This window comes from Semicossyphus pulcher, unplaced genomic scaffold, assembly GCF_022749685.1.
Source record: "Semicossyphus pulcher isolate SPU_LCO1_2020_fin unplaced genomic scaffold, fSemPul1.0.p SCAF_16, whole genome shotgun sequence".
In the NCBI taxonomy this organism is placed as follows: Eukaryota; Metazoa; Chordata; class Actinopteri; order Labriformes; family Labridae; genus Semicossyphus; species Semicossyphus pulcher.
Genome location: NW_027211670.1, coordinates 3,174,524 through 3,194,530, shown reverse-complemented (window position 1 = coordinate 3,194,530; position 20,007 = coordinate 3,174,524).

Below are 20,007 nucleotides of genomic sequence, written 5' to 3'. Positions count from 1 at the left end.
CTGTTTTACGAGACGTCCGGAAGAAGCTCGCTGTGTTTACGCAGCACGAGCCCTACGTCATCACTCAGTGTGTGTGTGTGTGTGTGTGTGTAAGAAGGAGCAATGAGCAGCAATGGCGGACTGACGCCATTTCCTCTTTAAACTGCATGAAGCTGATCTGATTCTGTTGACCGACACACGTTTAACTCTGAGCATTAATGTGTGTCCACCTGACACGCACGCGCGCACACACACACACACACACACACACACACACACATATTTATGTTACATTGTTTCCTCAGTCTACATTGTAACATTGTAACATTGTCAGTGTTGAACAGCACTGATGTCATCAGGCTTCAGAGTGTTGTTTCAGTGTGTCACATGTGAGCTGAGTCACTTTAAACTGTTATAAACACAGCTGATCATACACCCATCATCACCTGTCTCAACCTCATGTTCATACACAATGTGTGGTCTAATAATAACAATAATAAAAATCAGAATGATTATAATCATAATAATGGTGTTTTGTATGGAACCTTAACAACACTACAAGCTGCATGTTCATTTATTTATTTATTGAATGTTTATCTGTATAGGGATGAGTATGAACGATGCCACACACGACAGCGTTTATAGCCTTGGCTTATTTACAGCCCGTGAAATCGACAACAAATGCACAAGAGTCAAAACAGACTCAGCAGCAATCGGAATTGGAATAGGTGTTTATTGCCAAGTAGGTTTACACATAGGCCTACAAGGAATTTGTTTTGGTGATTTTGGTGCAGAACAATTCACACAGAACTAGAATAAAATTAAGTAGAAGACTTAGATAGAATAAGATAAAAAAATAGGAATAAGAATAAAAATATAAAAGCAATACGTATAATACAAAATATGTACAACAGGTGTGATTAAAAACTGTACAGGTGTGCAGGATATAGAACAGTGCAAAGAGCTTACAGTATTAATTTCAAAATAGTGCAGTGTATAGACAAAATAAGTCCAGTGTGCATTCATGTAACGCATAGTCTGAATTACAGACTTAACACTCGTTAAGTGTTGAGTGACTGAGGGGCTGGATGAGAGTCCATGTCACATGGGGGGGTGGAGGGGGGTCGGGGCCTTGTTGACGAGGCTGGCAGCAGAGGGGAAGAAACTGTTCTTGTGTGTGGAGGTTTTTGTCCTGAGGGACCGCAGCCTCTTGCCAGAGGGGAGGGTCTCAAAGAGTCTGTGACCGGGGTGAGAGGGGTCGGCCACAATCTTACCTGCACGCCTCAGGGTCCTAGAGGTGTACAGGTCCTCGAGAGATGGCAAATTCCAGCCAATCACCCTCTCTGTGGAGTGGATGATACGCTGCAGCCTGCCCTTGTCCCTGGCAGTAGCAGCAGCGTACCGATGTTCGGCTCCCACTTGAGGTCCTGGCTGATGATGGACCCCAGGAAGCAGAATGACTCCACAGTGGAAACAGTGGAGTCACTGATGGTGATGGGGGTGGGTGTGGCTGCTGTCTTTCCACAACCATCTCCACTGTCCTTTCTTCTCACCACACCAGGTCACCAGATGGTCAATCTCCCACCTGTAGGCAGACTCGTCCCCACCAGAGATGAGTCCAATGAGGGTGGTCTCGTCCGCGAACTTCAGGAGCTTGACGGACTGATGACTAGAGGTGCAGCTGTTGGTGTACAGGGAGAAGAGCAGAGGGGAAAAACGCAGCCTTGAGGGGAGCCGGTGCTGATGATCCTGGCGTCAGAGATGTGTTTCCCCAGCTTCACGTGTTGCCCTCTGTCAGACAGGAAGTCTGTGATCCACCTGCAGGTGGAGTCGGGCACGTTCAGCTGGGTGAGCTTGTCCTGAAGCAGAGCCGGGATGATCGTGTTGAAGGCAGAGCTGAAATCCACAAACAGGATCCTGGCATAGGTTCCTGCTGAGTCCAGATGCTGGAGGATGAAGTGGAGGGCCATGTTGACTGCGTCCTCTACGGACCTGTTGGCTCTGTAGGCGAACTGCAGGGGGTCCAGGAGAGGGTCTGTGATGTCCTTGAGGTGTGAGAGCACCAGGCGCTCAAAATACTTCATTACCACAGAGGTCAGGGCGACGTGTCTGTAGTTGTTAAGTCCTGTGGTCCTTGGCTTTTAGGGGACAGGAATGATGGTGGAGGCCTTGAAGCAGGCTGGCACTTGGCAGGTCTCTAATGAGGTGTTGAAGATACAACACACACAATACAGAATCAAAGAAACAATAATATTATATTACATAATTATATAATATTCTAACTGGTGATGTAAAATCATCTGCAGGTGGACTGTGTTCAGGTAGAACAAGTGTGCAGTCTGCCACGTGTTTATAGGAAGATATTACAACCAATGACCAGTTTGCTCCAAGTGACCCGTGCCTCTTCTGTGACAAGTGCTTCCGGATGCTTCACTATGATGCTCATATTTCTTAAAATCTGTACAGCGTCCACACAACGCTGGTTATTAAGTCTGTAACCCAGGGTTTCCTAATCTAGCAATTAGCATGCTCACATTAAAGGGCCAGTATGTGCAGTTTATGACCAACCTCAAACATGGACAAGTCTAGAAGTGGTAGAGCGGCATATCTCACAGACGAAGAGCAAACAATGATGTTACATAATGTGAGGAAAATGAAATATGAGGAAGGTAAACTCCAGGATAAAAGCTACACAATGCAGGAAGTACAGCAGACTGTGTGAATGTGTTAGTGAAGCTTCGTGAAATCCCTGCTCCATCATCGGGCACAATCGATCTGATTCTACTTACACATATTCACTTACATGAATGTGTTGCTTACAAGTGTTCTTATAGTGTGTAAGACATTTTGAGCCTCTTTATTTCAGGCGCGACCCCAGCAGTGTCCAACGTAAAGAAATATAAAATATAAAAACATCATTCAAATGGGGCATGTTTTTAGCTGCACAGAGGCTACAGTTCTTGACGCACCGATCGCAGGTTTGATTCCCGATCTACCGATCATTCGGTGCAGGTCATCCTCCACTCTCTCCTCCCCACATTTCCTGTCTCCCTTCAGCTGTTCTATAAATAAAGGCAAAAGCCATAAAAAACCCGGAGACTAAGGAGGACAAGATTCCCCGCTCCAGTCCTCACCACCTTCTACAGGAGCACCAGTGAAAGTATTCTGAGCTACTCACTCACTTCCTGATTCGGCAACTGCAAAGCTGTGGAACAACATCAGCTGAACAGGATAGAGAAGATGGGCAGCGGAATCATTGGTGCCTCTCTCCCACTCCTGCTGGAGATCTACCATCAGCGCTGTACTCGGAGAGCCTACAGCATCATCCAGGACCTCCACCACCCATCCCACAAACTGTTATTACTCCTGCCATCAGGCAAAAGGTACCAGAGCACTTCCCCAAATCCAACAGGATGCTAAACAGCTTCTAACTACAGGCAATCAGGATTATTAACAACCTGCCCCACTCCCCTGTCAACACTGAACTGGAATCACTGCATCAAATGGACCCTGGTTGCACTGAGCACTTTAAATTCATTCACTGCTTCTTTAAAGATTACTTAAATGACTGCGACTGAATGTATGCTGCTCCGTTACAGTTATTTAGAGTTCAGTAGGGATGATTAGGAGGGTTGTTTTTACAGGAGGTTTTTTAGATAATTGTATGAAACTGTTTCTTTTCTTTGACACGGCTGTGGGCTGGGAGGACTTCATATTTTTATGTATGCAGATACAAAATGAAAATGACTAATGAATGACTGACTGACTAATTGAATAAACTGAATCCTGAACCTTGAATTTACAATACAATGATGGCTTTGCCGGCAGCCAACAGCAAAAACAAATGAAATGAGAAAGATGGGAGGGTTCTCTCCTGTGAAGGAGCTGGCCCTCCTCAATGGAAGGGGTGCAGGGGGGGTCTCGCCTGACCCTCTCAGTGGCAGCTCTCCACAGGCCACATTTGTACAGAATAAGTAAAAGTGTCTAATGTCTAGTGACTAATTGTTAAACTACAAGGCTTTAAATAAAACACACTGAGTGACAGGTATGGTATTTTCTTCCTCTAATAGTTGATGGAGAGACGTGTTGCTGCCAGCACCTACACAAACCCTCATTCATACAGAGGCAACAGTGAAAACAACCTGTCACATACACTGGTTCATGGATTACACACACAATTTTATTGTCTGTAGTTTTTTTAAAATCTTTTTAGACTTCTTATGGTGGTGGTCTGCAGGTGGGACTTCAGAACTGAGTGTCCTCTATCAAATTAAATCAATTGCTATGATTGCTGTGATGTTGATTTAGCAGGAAGAGGGAAATCCATCCCCCCATGAGCATTTGGCCTCTACCTCAAGACAATTAAAAACAAATAACTCGAAGAGGAAGAGGAACTCTGAGCCCACACAGGCACGTGAATCGAGTTTGACTTTGGTTGAGATGATTGTACCAGGTGGAATCTGGTTTATGGCCCTGCATCAGGGTGTCATAAGGAATGGCTGGCAGGTGTCCCCCCTGCTGCCCAGCAGAAATCCACTGAGCAGCCCTGAGGACGACAAGGAAGATTTCCGTAATCAGTATCACAAAATGAACAAGTCGTCACACAGGTACCTACACAGGTAGGTGAAAATTGACCTCGATGAGCTTCTGTAGGATAGACAGTTGCGCATGCTACGACGCTCACTTCAGTAAATCAAGGTACAGAGGGTGGCGCGAGTGCAAGGTTGTACAACCGTACAACCTTATTTATACAGTCTATGCGTACAACCAAGCAGCAACCTCCGGTGCTGAAAAATGAAGCCAATGCAGAAGTGCAAAAAACTGCAGTTCCTCGAGTGGCCACTGGAGGCTCCAGAAAACAAGAAATAACATTACAGCAGGTGGGAAAATGCCAATCCTAACAGCAGAAATAAACATGTTTACAGCCTGGTACAAAAAACGGGTTGTTATAGCTAATTTTATTCTTCAGGATAACTGTTTTAATTATATTAAGCCTTAAATTATAGGGGCGGGGTCACTTGATTGACAGGTGGATCCTGCTGGCTGTCTGCTAGACGCCAACAGAGACACACAGACACTGAGCTTACCTTCACCTGTTTGTGTTGTTGGAGCCTTTAGAGGACAAATAATCTCTCTCTGTGGGATTTATGGAACTTTCTGTGCGTGCGGACTGAGCTCCAGCTTCAAGTGAGTTAAATGTTCGTGTTATTGTATATACATAGTTTTAGCACTAAGTAGCAGGTATACTGTGCTTGCTTTAGCTGCTTGTTAGCCTGTTCAGTGTAGGCAGTAGCAGGTGTTATTGCTATTCCTTTATTTAAGCTTAGAGTGAAAGACAATGGAGGTCATCATGTGTAAAGAGTGGAACAAATACTGATGAGTTATGCTTGCAAATAAGTAAAAAAAAGCGTTTGTTAGTAAAGGCGTTAAACGAGTAGTATTCCATTAGGCACACAGACTTCATTTAGTAGCTTAAAGGGATAGTTCGGTCTGTTTGAAGTGGGGTTGTATAAGATACTTATCAATAAGTAAGTAGTAAGTGTACTACGTACAGTAGATGCCAGCCAGCACGCCCCAGTGTCTAGAAACTGGCCGGAGTGCCGGCACGGATGCTAGGCTATATGCCGCTGCAGATAGGGCCAACCTTGTGCCCCTGTTTACTATGTTTTGGTAATTTGAGGTGTATTTTCTTCATTCCTTCATGCGCATGAGCATGTGTGAGTCAAGCGTCAAATGCATTTGTGTGCAAGAAGCCACACTGAAAGGCTGTGTGTCATGCTTTGGAGGAGGACAGTGACTGATGGAGGACAGTTTGTCTTAGTAAATTTTACCAGGGGAGCGTGGCATGGCCATATTTTAGCCATCTGATGAAACTGAGTACATTTTTTAAATCTGACATTGCACAAAAAAAACTTTTCAAAGCTTAATTTTGACGATTCCCCAAAAAGGCAAAAAAGAAAAGAAAGAAAAACAAACACAACCAAAAAATAAAAAATAAAGGAAGAGAATTTAAAGTAAAGAGAAAAAAATGAAAAACAAACTAGAAAAAAGAGAAAATATTAACTGTAAGGCAAATGAAGGTTGAAGTTATATTTTTCTTTCTACTCTAATTATTGGATTTTGTGTGCTTTTGTCATTTTCAGTATCACGAATGTGGGTCAGACAGGTCAGTAGATTACAACAGCCTAGCTGCCACCATTGTTCAAGTAAAGGCATTTAAAGCATTTCTCACACATATAAACAGCCATCTTAAAAGACATTGTACTGTTTATGTGTCTTCAGTAACTGTTTGTTTCAAACAAATATTTATGGAACTTATTAAACACATAAAAACAAAAAGCACTAACGATCTCACTCAACGATTTCCAAACTGGAATTATAACTAACTACGCGGCCAATCCTTTTAGCACACCTCAAGAAAACACAAATGTTCTGCTTTTTATACATTTGTAATACTGCCATGTCCCATGTTCACTTCTGCAGGATGATGCATTGGGACTAAAAGAGCCTGCCTGCTCAAAGCACTGATTGTCTACCTAAACCAAGATCCTGAACACCTAATAAGGGAGTACCTACTAAGTGTGTTATCCATCACCCTTCACAGATTTACAAAAACAGCTCCTATAAAGTAATTGCTATTTGTATTTTTTGTTTCAATATATATTTACCTGAAAAAACTCAAGGTATAAAAAAGCCAGTGCATCAGTGGGAATAATACACTTCTAATAGTGATATAGGGTTTGACGAATTACAGTAGATACATCAACTGTTGGATACCAGTGTCTCCATAAGTGTATTGCAAGCCAGGTGGTAAAGCAATCTTGGTAATGCCCAAGCATTTGAAGAGAAGGCATGTAGGACGTCTCTCTTTTTAAAAAATTCTCTTTGACATTCAACTTAACCATTGATAGTTACAGCCACGCAGTCATTTTCATTCCCTCCCCTTCCTCCCCTCCTACCACCAAACAGTGGAGCAAACACTTTCTTTAAAGCAAAGGCAAAAATGTGGTTTGAGTTATGATTTATAATCGCATATCTTGAGTTTTGAAGAGTATGTTCAAATTTAAAAGCTGATAGCTAAATAACAATCTAAAGTAATTGTGCAAAACATCTGGTTATTCGAAGCTTAATCCAAAAGGCAACTGGACTTGGTTGAAGTTCTTGAAGATGTTTCACCTCTCATCCAAAAGGCTTCTGAGGCCATGTCCTGGATGACTATACAATCAAATTCAATCAATCAAATTTCATTCGTATAGCGCCAAATCATAACCAGAGTTATCTCGAGACACTTTACAAAAAGAGCAGGTCTAGACCGACTCTTTGTTATGTTATTTAAAGAGAGGCCCAACATGAATCACCATGAGTAGCACTTAGCAATATTCGGCACATTGGCAGAAAAACGTCCTTTTAAAGCAATTCTTACCTTTCTGGCATGTCCCTCAGCACTTAGTTAAAATTTGAACAAGAACAACTCCGCCTCCCTTCAAAGTCCCATCCTCTTCCCCCTGCCTGACCTCTGACGCTCCCCTCCCTCCCTCCCTCCTCCTCCATGCATCCCTGACGCGTGCGGTGAGAGAAGCAGCGCGAGTGAAACGGGTCAATGGAGTCAGAGTCAGGGGCACAGGTAAGTGAAAACTAACCAACAGTAATTAAGTAATATTCAATTCTGCATGTGGTATAAAATAAAATTCCCTCCCTCGTCACGTTTAGTTACCTTTTGTAGTCTGACGAACTACCAACGTTACTATCTTAATTATAGCATTTCATCGCCTGTTTGTTTACAGTCTTTTTCTTGCTGTCTTACCTTGCCTGAATTGTCCCGGTAACGTTTGTCATAAAATTAGGAGCAGTTGAAGCAGTTTTGTTTACAGGTTAACTTTGTTGAGAACCTGTTTTGTCAGCTAACGGTAGCTAACGGTAGCTAACTTTAGCCCTCGTTCAGACGTTTAGCTTCAACATTTTTTTCTTTTAACTTTATGTTATATAGTCACAAAGTAAAAGGCTCTTTCTTTTTTTTAAATTGTGGTGCTTCTTGGAGGAGAGTGTGGTTGGAGATCCCGACTACGTTCCGGATCTTCAGAGGCAGGGGCCGACAGCAGCAGCCTACAGCAGGAACCAGCACAGGAGGTGTAAGAGCCCCGAGAAGGGCAGGTCCTTCCAGGGGCTGCCAGGGTAGGAGCAGCAGGGGCCGTGGGGTGATGCAGAGTGGGAAATCTGCCGAGGAGAGGCCCGGAACCAGCAGACAAGCCCCAAGATCCACAACAAGAGCCAGAGGTCGGAGGGCACGTGGACCTGCTGTACTCAGTCCTGACGATCTCATCCGAGTCCAGCAGTTCATATAGTTTTGTATTTTTTCTTATTCACGTTGTTCAATAAAACCTTGCATTGTATAATTGCCTTTGTCTTTTTACTCACATAAAGTAATGTTTATTATGCTTTACTTCCATTATGCCCCTTTTTTCATATTCCCACTTCATCTGAATGAACTGCAGAGAATTACTAAAATCAATTTTTTAGAAAAATATTTATTATTGTATCTTTTTTTTTTTACAGCTGTCTTCTATAAGAAATTAGTTATTTGGTCCCAATAAAAAAGCAAATAAATAACATAAGGCACTTGCAAGATTACTGTTTAGTAATGCACACAAATCTTTTAGATGTAACATTCAGCTCTTCATGAGTTCCAGGGGTACCAAGTCTTGGCTGGTGCTGGATGTCCTCCATTACTGTGGGAGTGGTGTACCTTGACAAAGAGTAAAAAAAAAAAATAGAAACGTGACACAGGATATAAATTGCATAAACTCAAACAGGCTAGATTTGATATAGATCTTAGGCTGCTTTGGCACAGAGTGATGTTATCACAATGTACAGTAAGTGGAGCAAGTGTATGTATCAACTTATTACAATTTAAAATTCCCTACTGGTAAATAGTACTTCTCCCCAAGGATGGAAAAAGTCACAAACATAGACAGATCGGTCTTATTTACACAGATGTCAGCTAGCCAGCATTATCTATTAGCCGAAGAAGTCTTCTAGCAATGTGCTGAACTAGCTCTGGTTACTGTACAACCAACCAAGTCAAACACAACCCCGGAGTTATAATACTAGAACTGTTAATGACAACTTCACAATAAACACTGAGGCTAAAGCTAAAGCTAACGTTACCGGTAGTGTAACGTTAAACAAACTGACTCCACAGCTTGGTTTGTTTAACGTTACACTACCGATTACCTCAGCCTTTATCATTACTCTGCTTCTCTCGCTAATTTATTTTTAGCACATTTTCACACTATTATCGGCATTGTAACCATAAGTATGTATTATCTGTTGTTGTTCATGTAACAAGGACATATGTTGTTGTTGCTCTCTTTGCCTGTCTCTATCCTGCATCTCCTTCTATCCCATGTTCGGCCCATCCAGTCGAGGCAGATGGCTGTTCAACATGAGTCTGGTTCTGCTCGAGGTTTCTGCCTGTTAAAAGGAAGTTTTTCTGCCAATGTGCCGAATATTGCTAAGTGCTACTCATGGTGATTCATGTTGAGCTTCTCTTTAAATAACATAACAAAGAGTCGGTCTAGACCTGCTCTTTTTGTAAAGTGTCTCGAGATAACTCTGGTTATGATTTGGCGCTATACAAATACAATTTGATTGATTGATTGATTGAAGAACAGCACCCCCGAGCTGCAAACTGCAATAGTTAAACTGTTCAACATGGTGCTGACTGCTGGCTGCTATCCTGATGTTTGGAACCAGGGGCTGATTACCCCAATCTATAAAAATGGGAACAAATCAGACCTGAATAACTACAGAGGGATCTGTGTCAACAGCAACCTTGGGAACATATTCTGTAGTATCCTAAACTCCAGGATACTAACCTTTATTCAAGAAAAAAACACACTTAGTAAAGGTCAAATTGGCTTTCTTTCAAATCACCGAACCTCCGATCATATATACACCTTACACACTTTAATTAACAAACATGTCCACCATATTTGCTTGTTTCATCGATTTTAAAAAAGCCCTCCACACTGAATTCTGGCGAAGAACTCTAAACGTTCAAAGGAAGACACCAAATAACGCCTGCCAAGCAGAACTGGGCCGTTTTCCATTACTGTTAAACATACAGAAACGAGCAATTACATTTTGGACACATCTAAACTCAAGTCAGAAAGACACACTTCAATTCAAAGCACTGAAGACCCAAGAGCTGAACCCTGAAAACAGTCCCCTCAGTCAGCTGATGATGAAGCTCGCCAACCAGCCTCCCATCAGCACCGATTCAAAACAACACAGCAGAATAAAAGTCATTATGAATCAATCCAAAGACTTATATTTAGAACATTGGAGAAATTAAACCAAAAACCAAAACAGACTAAATTGTCATCTGACTCTAAACAGAGAAAATAAAATGGCTGAATATCTGGTCTCTGTCAGAGACAGCAAACAGAGACTGATCCTATCCAAGTACAGGCTCAGTGACCACCGACTGTAGAAACAGGACGACACTGACAGACATGGCTGCCCAGAGAGGAACATGTTTGTGCTCACTGCTCTGCAGGCCAGATAGAGACAGAGATGCACTTCCTCCTCCACTGTGACAAGTTTTCTTCAATAAGAGATTTACACTTCAAACAGATAGAAAATAAGATATCAAACTTCCCAACATTAGCCCCAGAGGACAAACTGTCAGTTGTCCTTGGTGAAGGGACAGCAGCTCCTCTGGCAGCTAAATATGTCTCTGCCTGCCACAGCCTGAGGGACTCACAACCACCACAACATCCATTAATGTAAATGTATTCAATGGTAACAAACTGTAGTGTACTGTCATGTAAGCATGTTTCTGTATCTAATATGTAATATGTAAATATGAATCTTCTGTAAACCGCTTTGGCAACAACATGTTTTTGTTCATGCCAATAAAGCAATTTGAATTTGAATTTGAGAGTGGGAGAGAGACAGATAAACACACACACACACAGAGATACAGACAGTGAGAGAGAGAGAAAGAGAGAGAGAGAGAGACAGATAAACACACACACACACACACACACACACAGAGATACAGACAGAGAGAGAGAGAGACTGATTTTTTTTGTGATTTTTGAATCAACTTTATTTGCCGCTCTCAAAATCAAATCAACATAACATAAATAATCTCACACACTCTTCTTCCTCAGAGAAATAAATAAATAAATAATTACTTCATTTACATGAGCACATCTCCGTACTGCAGTGTGTCCTCTGCTACAGAGCACAGCACCTGTTTCAAAGCCCAAACCTGCTGGAATGAGTCCAGATCTCCCGCTGCTTTGTAATAATTAAAATCAATGAGGAGTCTGGACTTCATCATGTTGATACAAACAGTGACAGGTTCAACAATAAAACCATCCTCCACCTTCCGCCTCCGGCTAAAATACACCGCCATCTTGGCCTGCCCTAAAACAAAGTTTAAAAGCTGGCATTTGTTCTTTTGTTGGAGCGTGTATCTAAAACCCAGAATAAAAACCTGCTTGTTAAAAACCTCTCCACATTTGGTAAAAACAGTTTGTAAAAACAGAAACAAGGGTAAAAGACAAATAAAAGCAGTGAAACACAGTCTCTCTCTGGTCGCAGTAGGGACACTTGTCCTCTGCCGCAGCGTTAATGATGGACACAAAAGAGTTCACTGCTATGACTCCATGAAGGACTCTCCAATGGATGTCAGGTCTCTGGTGTAACTTGTTCTTGTTTATAGTTTTTACCATGATTTTGTAGAAAGTTTTTCCTGAGGTGCCCTCCAGTGGGGCAGGGTGGGTATATTCCAACAAAGGACCAGAACAAGCCTTAAAATACGGTGCCAGGAAGATGGCAGGGAAAGGATCTCCTTCTGTCACTGTTTTGTTTAAAAGCAGGCGGTCCTGTCCTATGAGTTTCTCCTTCCAGTGTTCTAGGAGTTTTTGTGTGACCCTCGCTGATGTCAGTCCCAGCCGGGCAGCGAGTCCAGAGGGGTCATCCATCCGGGGTCCAGCCAGCGCCACCACCTGACCCAGATAAACGACCCCCGCAGTCTGCAGTCTTGTGGTCAGACTCTGACCTGCCCAGCTGGGAAGGTCCAAACGGGTCCCCCACACGACCGGCTCTTGAAGGAGCCAGTACACCTGCCCTGAACAGTATTTTGATGTCTTTTATTTCTCGATAACAGACAGTTGTTATAAAGAACAGACCATTGCTAGTGATTCAGCTCTAATCACACAATCTGAGGGACTAACTGTAATATCAATCTGCCGAAAGAATTCTGGTAAATTTGTTTAGAGAGCAACAAAAAGAAAAGATACTAAAACAGCGGTGAGAAAGGAATAAAGGTGAAACCCTACAAAAACTTTAGGCTATGACAGAGAGATCTACAAAACTGAAGACGACACGTTAAGTAAACCATAAACGGAACACAGTACCGGATACAGCAGGTTTTTTTTGTGCACACCAGAAACACTAACAAAACAGACGTAACAACAGATAACAACAACAACAACAACAACAACAATGCCAAAAGAAAAAAAAGAAGAGGAAGAGAGAGAGAAAACAGATGTGGGTTACTTTGAGTCATTATGTTGGGGTTCGGAGGATGTGGTTGAGGTGGTGTATGGAGGAATCAGCTCTGAATGAACTGCAGGAAAAGAGAGCAGATGTTGTTGAATGAAACCAGATTGTCCTGTGGGGTCGATTGTTGCACTGGTCTGTTAACAGATTCAGCCAGTGGTTTATTGAAACTTTACCTTTGTCTTTCCAGTTGAGTAAAATAGTTTTCTTAGCCCCCGTTAATGCTATCAGGATGAAAGTTTGTAGATGTTGTGGGATTGTGAGTGAGGAGAGATCGCCAAAGAGAGAGATAGAGGGGGATGCTGAGGATCTCGGGCAGCTCTCCCATGACCTCCGACCAAAACCGGTGAACTGGTGAGCAGAGCCAGAATGCATGGAAGTGGTGGTCTATTGCAGTGGGGCATATTGTACAGGTGTTGCTGTCTGTGAGGCCCATACGGTGCAGAATGTATTGTTGCATATGGTTTGCCAGTTGATGTCTGTATCATTTATATTCAGATCAGATGTCCATTTGTGTGTTGGTAGTGAGAGAGTATTGTCATGGTGAGAGAAGAGTTTGTATATTTTTATTTTATTTTTTATTTTTTTATTATGGAAATCAATTTTATTTTTTATTGTCTCTTTCAGCTGTCTGTACAGGTACTGACAGTGTGGAGGTACGTTGTATGTTTCTTTGAGAAGGTCGAAGGACACGAGAGAGCTGCCACTGAAAAGATGTCCCAGGCTGGTTACTCCTCTCTCCCAGGCCGAATTTGAATTGTTTGTCCAGTGTCAGATATATTGCAGCTGGTGGGAGAGAAAGTAATGGTAGAAATTTGGAGCATCGAGCCCGCCATTTTGTTGGGCTTTTTTGAAGTGTTGTTAATTTGATTCTGGGCTTTTTACCTTTTCAGTAAAATGTGTTCACGGTTGGATTTAGGGAGGAGAACCAGCCCAGGGATGGGTTAACAGGGGCCAATAGATTAGTGTTTTCATTCTGATGGTGGAGATGCGGCCAATTAATGAGAGTGGGAGTTTATTCCATTTGTCGAGGTCTTCTTTGATGTGATGTAGTAGGGGGTGAAATTGAGATGGAATACATTATTCGGGTTTGTTGAGACATGGATTCTGAGTTATTTAATGGATTGAGTGGTCTGATAGGGAAGGTCCCCAGCCTCATCCCAGTCAAAATGGTTTAGAGGCAGAATCTCAGATTTAGACCAGTTGATGGAGTAGCCAGAAACCTTGCTGAAGTTGTTAATCAGATTGTGGCCTGACGGGAGGGATGTTGACGGATTTGTTAAGTAAAGCAGGATGTCGTCGGTGTAAAGACTGATTTTATGATGGTGTGTTTTGGTTTTTATACCTGAGATACTGTCATTTTGTCTTATGGCTGAGGCGAGCGGTTCCATGAAGAGTGCAAAGAGTAATGGTGACAGTGGGCCTCCTTGCCTAGTACCTCTGTTTAAGTTAAATGATTTGGAAATGTGTCCATTGGTGATCACAGATGCTGAAGGTGTATTATATAGTCTTAATCCAGTTAGTGAAGTATGGGCCAAATCCAAAATGGTTTAAGGAGGTGAAGAGTAGGCCAGAGAAAGGCCACCCTACCCTGTCAAACGCATTTTCTGCATCGAGTGTTAGAATAATGGCGGAATGATTCGTTCTTTGGTGTCCGGTTTGGTTTTATATAAATGAATTGTGTTGAATAATCATTGCATGTTTTCTGTGGACTGTCTCCCTTTTATGAAACCAGTCTGGTCTGGGTGCACAAGTGATGAAATGACAGATTCCTCTTATTGCTCACGCTTTGCTTATAATTTTAACATCAGTGTTTATTAATGATATAGAGCGGTAGTTAGAGCAGTGTGTGGGGTCTTCGTTGGCTTTAGGGATTAGTGTCATCAAGGCAGTATTCATATGATGGGTCAATTTTGAACAATGGAGGATTTCAGTTATCAGTTTGAAAAATAAGGGTGAAAGTAGTGACCAGAAATGTTTATAAAATCCTACTGGGTATTCATCTTATCCTGGGGATTTATTGTTGGGCATGAGCTGTAGTGCTTTCCTTAGTTCATCATTGGTAAGTGGTTTATCCAGATTATCTGCTTGGGTAGTGTCGCGTTTTGGGAGGGAGACAATCCTCAGGAAAGCATCAGCTTCTGTAGATGTGGTGTTATGATCAGGGGTGTAAAGTTTCGAGTAATAATTTCTGAATGTTTCATTTATTGCAGTGTGGTCTTGAGTGGTGTTTCCAGAGGTATCTTCTATTGATGTAATGTCAGATTTTTCAGTTGATTAGCCAAAAGTTTGCCAGTTTTATCTCTATGGAGCGATCCATATCCGGGTTCAATACAGTATTGAAATCACCTCCTAGAATGATATGGGAATTTGGAAAGGTGGCTAATTCTGAAAAGAGGGAGTGAAATAAATTGGGGGAGTCTGCGTTGGGCCATAGATACTAGCTATTGTTATACTGTCTTTTTCTATGTTGCTGTTGATGATGATGAAACGCCCTTCCGGATCAGTTATAGTTGATCTGTGAAAGTATGGAGTGTTTTATTAATCAGGATGGAGGCGCCACGTTTTTTGGGAGTTATAAGTTGAATGGTAAGTCTGGCTCATCCATCTGGCCTTGAGTTTTCCGAGACCTCTGCCTCTGTGAGATGAGTTTCTTGTAATAAACAGATCAGACACATCTACACAGATTTCATTTTGTGTAGATGGTTCAATATTTTGGTCCTTTTGGCAAGGGAGCTGAGACCTCTTATGTTCCAGGATGTTATATTCAGTGCCAATGTCATACTGTTGTTAATGTTGACAAATGTACACGATAATAGTGGAATGACATGATGGTGAAGTGGAGGGGGAAGGGGAGGAGAGAAAAGAAAAAAGAAAGAAAGAAAAGAAAGAAAGAAAAACTGTCTTGTTTTCAAAGCCAGTCAACAACTTTGAGCTCAAAGGAAAAAAAAGACATACAAGTAACAGAGTCCTGTGGTGGGGACAACTGGGTGTAAGTTTGGATACTTTGATGGTGAAGTGATCTACTGGTGTAAGAAAAAATAAATACAATTACATGAAACTAGGGAAAGAAAAACTGGCGAAAAGATATGAACATTATAAGCATGACATTTCTAAGTAAGTCATACCTACATACACGTATGCACACACACACATTCATGCAGATGCCCACATGCTTGAAGTAGGAATTGCACAGAGATAGTAGCAGACACACATGTATACAAAGATGGACATGACAGCTCCCTAAAAGTGAAGCCAAAACCTCTCTATCGCCCCCTGCTGACTGGCTGCAGTATAGGTCATAAAGCACAGATCCATGTTAACAGGTGGGACATGGGTCAAACAATCAAAAAACAAGTCAAATACATTTTTCTCAAACATGGTTTCTGTCATTATAGTTAGTTCTTATGCTGTTGTGCTGTTATGCTGCTATGATCTGTTCCGGATTAGCAGAATAGAGGAGGAACGACGAGACGAAATGTAACTAAAACAATCACTACAGTCATTGAAGTTTCCATATCTGTGAATGTCTGCATCAGACCAACACAAAGAAGCTGTTCTGCTGTTAAATATGCTAACATGTGTGACCGTGAGGCCAAAACCGTTCTATTTTGGCCTCAATTTCATACAATGAGAGAAACGGGAGACGCATCATCTATATACACAGTCATTAAGTAATAATAATAATAACAACATATAGGCTATAAATGGCATTTTTATCGGGCCAAAACTTGAACTTGAACAAAACTACTATCTAGTGCCATCTCTGCTTAACAGAAACCTTACATTAGTGTTAGTAAACAAGAAATTAATATACAAACTAACTAATATATAACCAACATTTCCATAGCATTCCTCACAGTCCAGCACAGCCCGAGGGAAGACTCAGGTGTGTAGGCTATCCACTGTACTAGTTTGCTGTGTTTTTTAATATGTGAACAAACAAACTCTTTGAGTAGCGAATAACTCAGAGGACCCACTGGTATATATACATGTATCTGATGGTATAAAACCCAAAAATCAGCCAGATACATCGGTCTAGTCCTCCGTCATAGCTAAGCAAAAAAACAAAACATTAAAATGAATCTATAAACAACACACTGTAATGTTGCCGAAACACTGGCCACTATTTGAACATAAATTTTGCCCTCCTTTCCTTCTGGCCTGCAAATCTGTCAATGACTTTCTGGTTAAAGTCAGTCATCTCAGTCACCAGCTCTCCATTGACAGCATGGCCAGAGCATTCAGCCTCTCCTGGGTCATGGTGTTTCTGAGAAAAGTTTTAATTCTTTTCAATGCTGAGAAGCACCTCTCAGCTTCCGCCGTGGTCATGGGTGTGGTGATGAGGATCTTCAGGAGAGCGACAGTTTCTGAGAAGTCTTCTTCAAGATTATTCTCCTTGAACAGCTGGAACAAGTCCACAGCACCACAACGGGCCTTGAACTCTTCTGTGCTGTAGATAAGACTCAGCTCGGTCTTCAGCTTGCTTCCATTGAGCATTGGGTAAGCCTTCAAGGTGTCTCTTCAGGAAATGCCATCTTGTACTGTTCAAACCTGTCCCCTGCAGCAAGGTAGCACTGACAAGGTGGTTTGTGAAAGAGAAGCGCTCCCTGCTGTGTCCCAGTATGGTATCACAGACCTACAGAAAGAAAAATAAAAAAAATGTATGTAGAAATAAAAAAAAAATGCACAAACACATTAATAATATTTTTAGATTTAAGATTATTGTGTAAATATTTTGTGAAAGCACCAATAGTAATATCGAGGTATTTGGTCAAAAATACTGTGATAGTTGATTATGTCCATATTGCCCAGCCCTAATGCAAATATATGTTGCAGGGACTACTAGAATCATCCTATTGGTGACTGTGAGCAGCTAAGTGTTAAACCCTTTTTTCACATTGCCTTTACTTAAAACATCCAATCACATTCACTTATAAATTACAGGTTAGTTTCACCAAGACTATATCCATTTCTAATTGTTAGGCTTCAAGCTCTAAGTTTATACTAGTTTAACTACTTACAGTTACATCTCAAGGTTTTTGATTTAGGTCACAATGCACATATTTCATCTACACAAAGCAGGTAAAAAGTGGACCACAGAGATTCAAATAAAAACACTACGCTTCGGTGTAACATGGACTGTGACTGATTTCTACAGCATAACCTCACCTCTGCTGCGATCCTCTGGTGGTCATCTGGACTGAGTGCCCGACGCCTCTTTGGTGGATGAGAGTCACTGCTTTGCTCAACCATGGAATGGAGAGAATTTCTGCCAAAGACAAAGACAATTTATTATAATAAAAGAGAGAGTGATGATAACACAAGAGAGAATGCAAATAATAATAACAATAATGATAACTATAATAATAATGATAATAATAATAATAACAGAAGTACAGGTACCTGATCTTTTGTATGTCCTGTTGGAACTGCTGGATGCACCCCTCGATATGGACTGAATCAATGTCCCTCTTCTGGAGCTTGGCATAGAGAAGGTCTACATGTGGCATGATGTGGTGAAAAAGCTGCAGGAAGAACCTGAACTCTGGATTTTCCAGTTGCATAATGAAGGCTCCTGCTTCTCTGATGGTGTTGGGGCCAAAGCCACTTGAGTCTCGTATGCTTTCAAAACAGCCTATGAGGTCCTCTCTGTGCTCAGACAAATCCACCAAGGTCAGAAAAAAAATGTCTCACTTTGGATATGTGGGAGGTGGCCTGTTGCATTATCAGGTTGAGCTGATGTGCATAGCAATGGATGTAGTGGGCATTTGGGTAGACATCTTGAATGTTCCTCTGAACACCTGCAGTGGCACCCCTCATCACGCTGGCTCCATCATATGCCTGGCAAATGAGCTTACCCTTCTGAGCCTCAGGAAGGATGGCAGCAAGGCGTTCTTTTAGTGCCGTAGAGATGGACACAGCTGTAGCTGACTGCAGAGGAATGAACTCAAAAAATCTTTCCTGCACGTTGTTTTTGCCATCGATGTAGCGCAGCACAAGCACAAGTTGGGACTGTGTGGCAATATCCGTCGTCTCATCTGCCTGGATTGATAAAAAATCACTGCTCTGGGCTTCTTTGATGATTTCTTCCCTCACAACGGACAGCATGCAGTCCAGTAGCTCATTCTGCACCGTTTTTGAAGTTCCCTTAAATACAGTGGCGTTCTCAAGGTGCTCTTTCAACAGTATATCAAGGGAAGCAACAAAATCCACCAAACCACGGAATATCCCGGGGTTAACGGAGCTCTCACTCTCATCATGGCCACGCAACGCCAACTCAAAGGCTCCACAAAATTTCACACAGTCTATTATTCTGGACAGGATGTGTCGATTTTTTGTCACCTCTTCGTTGTGCCTTTTAATGCCGATCCTGTAGCCTTCGTCGAGCTGTTCAGCGATGCTAAGCCTGCCCAAAAAGCTGAGCCTCATGCTGTTGTCTATATGGCTGCGGCTACTTTCGTTTGCATTTTTCAGACAAGTGTTTTAAGGTCTCGTACCCCCGTCGTTGTCCACAACACTTTGGTGCCAACACTTTGAAACAGCAAACAGGGAAAGCAATAAAAGGCATTGCTTTCACAACATCCAGCTAGCCAACTCCGCTTATCATAACAAGAACGGGAGAAGCCCCAGGTGTAAGCTCGTCCTCGATCACTTGCCTGCTGCTGAATATGTAAATCCGGTCGGTCCGGTCCAAACGCCTTTATCCTCTTTTTCTCTTCCAACGAACGTCTTGAGAAAGGGTGTTTTTGTAGAGAAATAACCGAATTTTCTTTGCTTTCGGTTACGGTTCCACTCGAAGTTGCCATTTCTAAGTACGCTACCAAGCTAGCAAAAGAGCGGCCTAGCGGGGAAGTGACGGTGACATAAACGTTGACGTAGCCGAACTTGACAGACAGTGTCGACATCCAATCACATTATATCACAAAACACAAAAACAATATCAATTCGCTGAAAATAAAAGTAGGAGTGTCCGGGGCGCAGAGAGCTGCGTCCCGTGTGAAATCTGAAGCAACCAATTAGAGAGTAGCCTCAGGTCAGCTGCTTGCCAAAAGTTGAAGGACTTACATACGCTCTCATATGGCCGGCGTCCCTCTCATATAAAGTACATGTATTCGCACAGAAATTAACTAAAATTAATTTTCAATTTAAAACGAAATTTTAAGGATTGCTGACGGTTGCTGACTGCTGACAGACTACTTGGCGCATTGTAGACATTATTTTTAATTTATAAGTATTTATATGTTTGTTTAACATGTAGTTGCTTGAGATGTTTTGAATGGGGCGGCGCCCAGGCGCCCCGCATTAACGGGCCGCCGCTGACACACACGCACGGTTTTATCCCGCACTAAGATGCTCCCACTCCCATACACATACAGTATACACCCTCAACCACACATGTGCATGTAAATTGAGAGCACAGTACATTTTTAAATGGCACAATGTAAGCGC